Below are 9,329 nucleotides of genomic sequence, written 5' to 3' on the forward strand. Positions count from 1 at the left end.
TCTAATGTCATTTATCGGTTTAACCACCTCAACTGTTTTTATGGTCACGTTTGATTGTTGCTGTGAGATTAATCCTGCTCTATTTGGGCGGGGCCAATTGCAGAGCACGTATAGACAAAGGACCAGTCACACTTTCGTTCACCCTTCTGAACAATTGAATTTTCAATGAACCTCACGCGATGTTTCTCGGAGTGTGGGAGGAAGCAGGAGCACCCGCAGAAAACCCACGCGAGCATGGGGGGAATTGGAACCCGGGACCTCTCAACTGGGTGGCAGACGTGGTAGCCACTCGCCCCCGCCCTTGGATGTGAGTAGTGTCGTTACCATTCCCAAGTAGGCTGCAGTACTTTTCTGTCCGTGGTCGCCATAACAGAAAAGGTCAAATATTTTGAAAGTGAGAAGCATTTGTTTATCCTGGATGGAGCTGCATATTTGGAATATTAAAAGTTTTTAAATGTGATGGAAACATGAGTAGAACGAAAGCCGCAAGCAGCTACGAACGGGCCCTCACACCACCTCTTCATGGCAAATCCTCCGACTGACTACCAAACTTTGACGTCATGCTCTGCCCACATTAGACACGGTACGCAAACTACTAAACTAAACTAACTTTTTACAGTGTGTTACAAGTGAGTTTTGGGGGTCGCGTTCGGGACCCGCAAAATACATAACTTTTCACAAGAATACATACGCCTGCAAAAGATGGTGAGTTTTCAGACACACTGACGCGCCCGTAAAACAATTATTTAATCGGAAAAATCATCCAAGAAAAAATGTCAGACACGCACAGACATTCGTGTGACTCGGACAATAACATTGATAGGTCTGACTTGCGTCGCATTTAAATTCTAGCTCAGTCTGTTCTATAAAAGCCACTGGACGCTGTTGACGTTGATTAACTTATTATTGATTAGAAGCGTCAGCTCTGTGATTGATCGGTGTCCAGGGTGAGCACCGCCTCTCGGCCAATCGTCAAGTGGCCTGAGCGCAATGTGACCTTGCGCGGGGCGACCCGTATTCATTACTGATGGATAGAATAGCCATAACAGCTGTTTTATGCTTGCTGTTGTATTACCATTAGTGATGACAGGCCCATGAAGGACCGCGGCGAATAGGGAAAATCCACAGATAATTGACGCCCATTATAATTGCATTGAAAAAAAATAAAGAAATGAACCCAGAAAAGTGCAATCTGATGTACATTAATGTAAAATATGACATTCACATGTGAACAGGCCTCCGCTATAGAGTGAGCACAAGCTACAGTATATCACGAGTGACAAAGGAATAGAGGATAGAATAGAACTTATCCAGCAGCCGTGCATGTTCCCACTGTAATCACTGCACGCAGCAATCCATTACAGCAGACACACTGTCTGAAAGTTGTCTCCAGTCATTGGCAGCCGTTCACCATGTCTTGGCGGCGTGGAAAGAAGTACCCAAATCAAACAAGACTGGCACGGAGATAGTTTTTGGAGAGGTTTCTCAACTCTGGCTTGAAGCCCGTGCACAACGCTCTCTCTCTCTCTCTCTCTCTCTCTCTCTCGCTCTCTGTGTAACTTTTGGAGTTAGGACGGAACAACTCAGAATGACCTTGTCATGTCAGCCGACTGCATTCGTGCACTGCGAGTGACGTGTAATAAAAACCCTGCCGTAGCCTGCGGGGTCGAGCGAAGTATGAAAACATATGAGAGTGCACTCAAAACAAGTGCGATTTTGTGGAATGCTATGGCAGTGTGTCAGTTTTTGCACAAAAACGGCGGCAGAGTGCAAAAGGTGACCGCGAAGTCTTTACAATGCACTCTAACTGTGACACACAGAGGAAAAGCGAGACGGCCCCTTACCTCTCTGTGAGTCAGTCGTGTAGCCAGGCCACAGATGAGCACAGAAAAGTGAGATTCCTCCTCACAAGATACCAGATTGCCTTTCGAAGCTTCCTCTTTGCGCAAACTGCTTCCTCAGTCTCAGCTCTATCTCCCCCCCCCCCCCAAAAAAAAGCCTCCTCACACTGCCTCTAATCCTCTCTCAAGGAAGCCAGGGCCGCTCCAAATGCTTCAACCAGACTTCTCAGGCTTTTTTTCTTTTTTTGCTATTATTTTGGTGGCCGGGATCATTAACTTTGTCCCATGAGAATGTGTTAAAAGAACCTCCTTCCCGTGGGAGGCTGTCAATCACACGTGAAGATGAGGAGCAGGGATTGGCCACTGAGGGACCCGACATGATAAATGGGATGGGTGGGCACGGGGTTGTGTGTGGGGGACACACACACAGCTGAGCCTCCTGCGCCAACATTTATAATAGACGTGTATGCACTAAAGAGGGACTAGTGAGTAAAAATGTCAAATGTGCCTTTTTAAAGAATTCATCTTCTTTTAGTGGTTTTGAGTGCAGTCTGGACACTCAGCGGGGGGAGCGAGAGCAGAGCGCATATAGCTCCCGTTGCCATGGTGTCGCCGCGAGAGCGACGACGCATCTCGGAGCCGCAGCCAAACGCCACTCTGATCTTTTCACTGGCGGACCTTTGCGCTCCGTCGCGGCGGCCTGTTTGTTTCTCGGCGCAGCCTCCTGCTGTCTGTCACTGGCAGGCTCCTTGCAGCATACCAGGCCAATTTGAGCTCGCTAAAACACGTTTGCAAAGACACTTTTAGGAGGGGGAGCACAATACCTGAAGAGGGGTCACTCGGCTCCCAGTGACCGCAGTGAAATTCCCCCTGTGGAAACAATGAATGAATTAAGGAAGGGCCTCCGGTGATGTGACTCCTTAAACATCCTAGCACGTTTGTGGATTTTTAAGCAGCAGGAGTAGCAAAAACATCCAAATATCCCGGTTGGGGGGACAAATGGTGCAGTGCACCGCCACATCGAGCAGATGGCACGGTCGAGAAAAAACCTTTTTCGGAAAAGTAGCGATTCAAATTTCAAGGTGGTCTATGAATAGTATTTCCTCAAATAGTGCCAACATGTGAGCGTATCAGTCTGAGGTATTTTTTTTAGCTGCTGCCGCACCACATTTATTTAAAAAAAAAAAAAAAAAACATTCACAATTATTTGCCTGTGTTTTCGGCCGACGACATTTTGACTTACTGCGCATAGTTTCTACGCAAGTACGCAGTAGGGACGACGATGAAGTCTATCGCGGGTCCACCGAGACGATGATCTCTGCGGAATTAGACGTCCGATTGCCAAGCATGAGGAGCTGCACGGATATTCCTGGCAGCTCTACAACCAAAACCGGAAAGGAGCCGTCGCTGGAGGGGGGGACCCCGTCAGAACGAATGGGAAAAAGTTGATCCAACACAGCGTGTCACATGACGAGAGTTAGCAGGCTAGCTAGCTAGAAAGGAGGTAGCTGTGTGGATTTACACATTTTAGGGCACAGAGACGGGCGCAGTTCTGCCTTTGGCCACGGTAGAGCGAGGGATCCTGGTTAAAGTAAGCCATTTTAAGCGAGAAAGACAATTTTTGAAGAGTGAAAAAACGGCAGCCAAAACACGCCATTGTACTCATTCTGGTACAATAGATAGTTTTCAAATGATCGAATTGCGTGTTTAATTTGTTGGACTATGTCATCTTTATTTTGGAATAGTACAAGGTGTACCTATTTGATTCTGATTCAGAAGTTTTTCTTTACAGTGGATGGGATTTAGAGGGCAAGTCCGAGCTCTACCCGCTTATGTCTGACTGAGTTCCTGTCCGCTGTGTGGTGCAGAAGGATCTGAAAAATGAGGTTCGGAATCGCGCAGAATTAACTACTTTATGTTGCGGTGTAAGAAAATCAGCCATACTTACTGGTTTTCCAATTTGATTGTTTTAAATTTATGGCCTAAAAGTGTTTTTCATACAAATAATGACAGTAATTATGCATTAGCATAGGCTAGTGATGGGCTATGGCGTCTTCTGAGCCATAGGAATGGAAAGCCGTCCTGAAAAGTGAAATGGTACAGGTTGGATATTTTCCAATAGAAATAGAAAAAAAAAAAAAAAAAAAATTAAAAATGAATACTGTACCAAACTGAACCAAGATGCTCAGTGGAAAGAGCGCTGTAGTTTTTCCTTCCTAAGTGGTTGATGCCCCACTAATTTGCCAATATAAAAACAACCCCACACACGTTAGTCGCTTCTCATTCATGTCACCACCGATAATTTACAGCCAGGAAATTGCCTTGAAAGTGTCACTATTGCCGCCCTGCAGCTATAAACATCCATAAATTGTCTGTGAAGAATTGACTGGCAGAATCTCATTGGCAGATTCATCTTAGTGCAATAAGACCACTGACATTTACATTTGGACCACGGTGGCCTTTGACGCCCGGGGGGAATCTGGGGAGGTCTTTGGACTAACATAAAAAAAATATCTGCTTCTACTTTCAAAAAAGGAAAAGGGATCGCCTACATTTTGCGGTTTTGGGAGCTGTCCCCACCTCACCCTGTGGAAACCCGACGTGGTCCGACGCCAGGTTTCTCTGGCTAGAGAACTTTTATTCTTGTGCATTCCTGCGCCCAGGCAGCAATTACATGTCCAAACCAAAACAAATATGATATACTCTGTAAAACCAAAAATTTGACATTGACTGTGTCACATTCGATCAAGTCTTGACACAGAAGAAATTGTTTTTTTTTCGTACTTGAGTCACCGTGAGCGAGCTCAGGCCTCATACTTTCACTCCTAATCAAGTCCAGAGGTTGCAAAGCTGACAAAAACAATTCCGTCTTTTATTCATAAGAGCCGCAATCACAGCGCTGACACGCTTGTTATCATAATCCCTATAAAGACGGAGAAACAGAAATTTAAAAAAAATACTCCCTAATAAATAAGTAACATGGCTGTCAAAGTGTTGAAAACAAATGAATATTCATAGAGCTTAAATAAGGCCATTCGCAGCCTTAAGCAAAGCGCTGCGCTTGCCAGTTGGCACACCAAGAATGGAAAGAAGCCAGAAAATTTGCCTAGAAAGGAGCTGATAAGAAGAAAAATATCTTTTTAAAAAGAAAATACAAAACTACGTGAACTTTGATCCATGTGGGTTAAGTAGAAATAAAGATATCACAAGGGATCAGACCGGCTTCTGATAGCTACACGATGAATAATAATGGGGAAAATAATCTATTTGAATCACAAGTACATTATTGTGTTGAATTATGCAAACTACCTTTTTATTCGATTACTTGATTAATCAACGGGATAATCAGTGGAATATTCGATTCGAAAAATGTTCGCTAGCCACAGCCGTAGACGCGTCTTTAATGGAGAATGGCGTTCCAGAACACTCTGACGTGGTCGCTCCACAACGTTGTGCGCGCCGTTGTTTCTGTTCCGAGGACCTGTGAGAGTTTTCTATTCTGCCCACTCTGCGTCGGTTCTTCACCGTTTCTCTGTAATTCTGCATAAGAGTGAATTATATTTTGTTGGGAACTCCACTTTCACTTGACATACATTGTAATATACCGATAGCTGTCTTTAATATTATTCCCCAAAATGCAAATAAAGACCTCCAGCCATCCTCATTAAAACAACATAGCTTGACTTTTGCACCGTCCTTGTATAAACAGTTCACATTACACGGCGCAGGCCTCACAATCACCATCACAAGAGTCACATTCAATTGAGCAGAATTGCACCCACACATAAAAGCCATCATTGTTCTTGATCCAAAAAGCAAGCCCGACTTACTGTAATGGGTGTGATCCACAGAGGAAGTGATGTGCGGGCTCAGCTTCAGCATCGACTCCAAGAGCACATGGATGACAGACTAAACAAAACACGCACACACGTACGCCCTCGATGCCCCACCCTGAACCTGACCCGGGCCACAGCCGGAGGCTCACGCAAGCGGAAAATGTGGCCTTGGAAGCGTCACTTCCGTGGGGCTAGCTTCACGGATTCTGCACCCCTAACCCCCCACGCCCTCTTCGCAGGGGTAAGACAAAGAGGTAGCAAATGGGAGCATAATGCTATTGCAGGGAGGGGGGGAAGAAGGAGGGTGGGGGATGCATAAGCCTCACAAACAGATGGGCTCGGTCTCCAGGGCTCGGGATGCGCTGTCGCATGTGTGCATCATATGGGAAACGCCATCATCATCATCAGAGCTTGGGGGGGGGGGCAGAATCTCGCACATGCTCAGAAGCCTAATTGACTTTTAGCTATCAAGGATGTCCTTTTAAGCCCAGGCGCCGGGTGTTTAACAAGAGCCGCCCCCTCCTCTTGATATTAAGTAATGAGAAGAAGACGCGCCCCTCTTCCTCGGTAACTGAGGTTCAACATGTTAATTGCTTTCTTGCCTCCGGAGGAAAGGTGGGGTTCGGCATCAACAAGATGCAATCAAAGCAAACAATCCCAAATAAATGAGGGTGATCAAAGCCGAGCCAATTTACACACACCGTAATAGACTTTTCGCCTGCAGCGAGCAGAAGCGAGACGCTTTGATGACATTAAAGGTGGCGTTAGCCAGAGAGAGAGGAGAGAGGAGACGCGACAGCGAGTGTTAGTGACGTGTGCTGGGTGTGATACATTGGAACCTCTAAAGTCAAAGGCCCCGAATTTCACACTATATGGAGTTGAACCAAAATGTTCTGGAAAAATATGCCCCAACTTTGGAGTTCGAAGCGTCACCATGTAAGACGTCACTTGAGACTTCAGCTCGGTGGGCATCTAAAGCACGTTCCTCCTGAAGGGCTTCTGTACGGAAGAGCTCAATATTTTTCATATCAGAACAGTGTTTCTTTTCATTTGTTCTCATTTTCAAATGGCATTATTCATATTAAATTTAACTAAAGTTAATTGAAAAAAAATCTAAAATAGATTTTAAAGTGTTAAATGTATTAGTAAAGTCGCTAATTTTAATGCAAAAATACATTTCTCATTTTCTGAACAGTAGTATATATAATAATTGAATTCCAATTACATATTCAACCAATTCTTTATTTGTCAAAGTTGAAATGTGTCATTAAAAAAATAATAATAATAATAATTCAAGATTTTTAAATTGTATTTTCTTTCAAATCTATTTAGTTACAATGAATCATAGCTTTGCATAGTAGAGTTTCAAGTTGCAGTTACGGATGTAGCGCCGAACTGTATTTACTGACATTGGTTTTCAGAAGTGTTCCTGAGCCCATGTGATGATATCCTTGACACAATGATGTCAGTTTTTGATGCAGCTGAGGGATCGAATGTCACGGGCATTCGATGTTGGTTTTCGGCCTTGCCACTTACAATTTCTCCAGATTCTCTCAACCTTTTGATGATATTATGGCGCGGAGATGATGAAATCCTTAAATTCCTTGCAATTGCACATTGAGGAACATTGTCCTCAAACTGTTCGACTATTTTCTCACACACTTGTTCACAAAGAGGTGAACCTCGCCCCATTATTCTTGTGAATGACTGAGCAATTCAGGGAAGCTCCTTTTCTACCCAATCATGGCACCCACCTGTTCACCTGTGGGACAGGTGTTGGATGAGCATTCCTCAACTTTCTTTCTTTGTCTTTTTTGCCACCTGTCCCAGCTTTTTTGGAACGTGTTGCAGCCATAAAATTAAAAGTTAATGATTATTTGCTAAAAACAATCACGTTTATCAGTTTGAACATTAAATATCTTGTCTTTGTAGTGTATTCAATTAAATATAGGTTGATCATGATTTGCAAATCATTGTATTCTGTTTTTATTCGTGTTTAACACAACGTCCCAACTTCATTGGAATTGGGGTTGTATATTCAAAATTCTCCTCTTTATACTTGTATAAAAGTTAGAGGAATGCTAAAATGTTGAAGCCTAAAAGCCAAATTAATTTACTTTACATTAGCCCCAATGAGAAACTTGTTTTGAAATTAGAACCACTGAGAAGTCATCTCGTAGGATGGCTACCAATCGAACCTTCCACTTAGGACTCATGAGTAATTCAGTCTCAAAAAAAAAAAAAATGGGGGAAACAACCTCCTAAATCTGCTCTAAAATTAAATGGGTTGTTCCTGTCCATGCATCACAAAGTTAAGTCGTTTTTGTGTCATCCCACTCAGTACATTAGTTTTTATGAACTACTGCTGGCACACAGAAAACCCATGTATAAATCTTATAAAGTTGCCCGGGAGTGTTAATAAATCCATTTATGTGGGGAATTTGCCTTAAAAAGGGCTGTGTAGCAGACGCATTTAGTTTTACTGTCAGCCTTCAAGGTCAGATTGAGTAGCAGAGAGCAAAGAGAAACAAACAAAGCCAAATTTCATCATTTGTTTGTATGGACAAAGAAAAGCAGTTGTACGCCTAATTAGAGTGAAAGCGACTCGGGTGTATTACTACACTGCTTGACAACACAGCATTGGGAACCACAGCGAGGAGGGGGGGGGGGAGAAGACGTGTTCTTTTTGAAAGGCGCCTGCCGCATTCTTTGCTGCTTGGAGAACTTTCTAATTGGTTCCAGCAGCTTCTCAGGGGTGTTTAAAAGAGAAGAAGAAGAGTGATGCCTTTATCGGAACTCTTCCCACGAGAGAGATGAACCCATCGCACGAGTTGGTAGGGAAGGCGAAGCAGTGCGATAAATGCATCCACAATTACTTGTGATTATAGCAAATTACAGTCGACTTGAAATGGTCGCAGGGCTCTCATTCAAATGCAAGGACATTTCGAAATCTCCACCTTCCAAAAGTAAATCACAAGATTTTGGTGGCCTTTTAGACTTTTTCAAAGTTCTTATTCCAATTGTATTTCATTTTTTTATTGATATCATCTTAAACCTAAAACTGTGTTACATTTGACTTTAAGCAGTTTTTTTATTTTCTATTTTATATAATTATAGACTTGTTCATTTTTCCAATAAGTTTTTCAAAGATTTTTATTTACTTTAACTTATTTTATTTTATACAATGATACATTTTATAAAACTGTTGCTGTTTTTTTTAGTTTATTTTATTTTATCCAATGATTTGATATCATCACTTCTATCATTTCTCTCTTTCTTTCTGTCACTTCTTCAAATTATTAAATTGTTTATATATATATATATATATATATATATATATATATAACCATTTATATAATTAGACATTTATACAGTACATTCATATACTGTACAGAGCATATTTATAAGCTGTGTATGCAAGCTAACCTTTGCAGGCTTTTTTCATTTTTTATTTTATTCATCAGTGACATTTTTTCTTCCCCACTTTTGCTAAAAGTTTAGAATTGGGCGAGCTCTGCGCTCTATGCAGAGACATTTTAGAGAAATCCTTCTCCTGCGTTATGGTTCTATTAGTGAAAAATCACTGGCGTTCATTGAAACCCCAGCATATCATCGCAATACATTATATACAAATGTACATCACTATAGTTAT

The sequence above is a fragment of the Phycodurus eques genome, chromosome 12 (assembly GCF_024500275.1).
Source record: "Phycodurus eques isolate BA_2022a chromosome 12, UOR_Pequ_1.1, whole genome shotgun sequence".
NCBI classification, from domain to species: domain Eukaryota; kingdom Metazoa; phylum Chordata; class Actinopteri; order Syngnathiformes; family Syngnathidae; genus Phycodurus; species Phycodurus eques.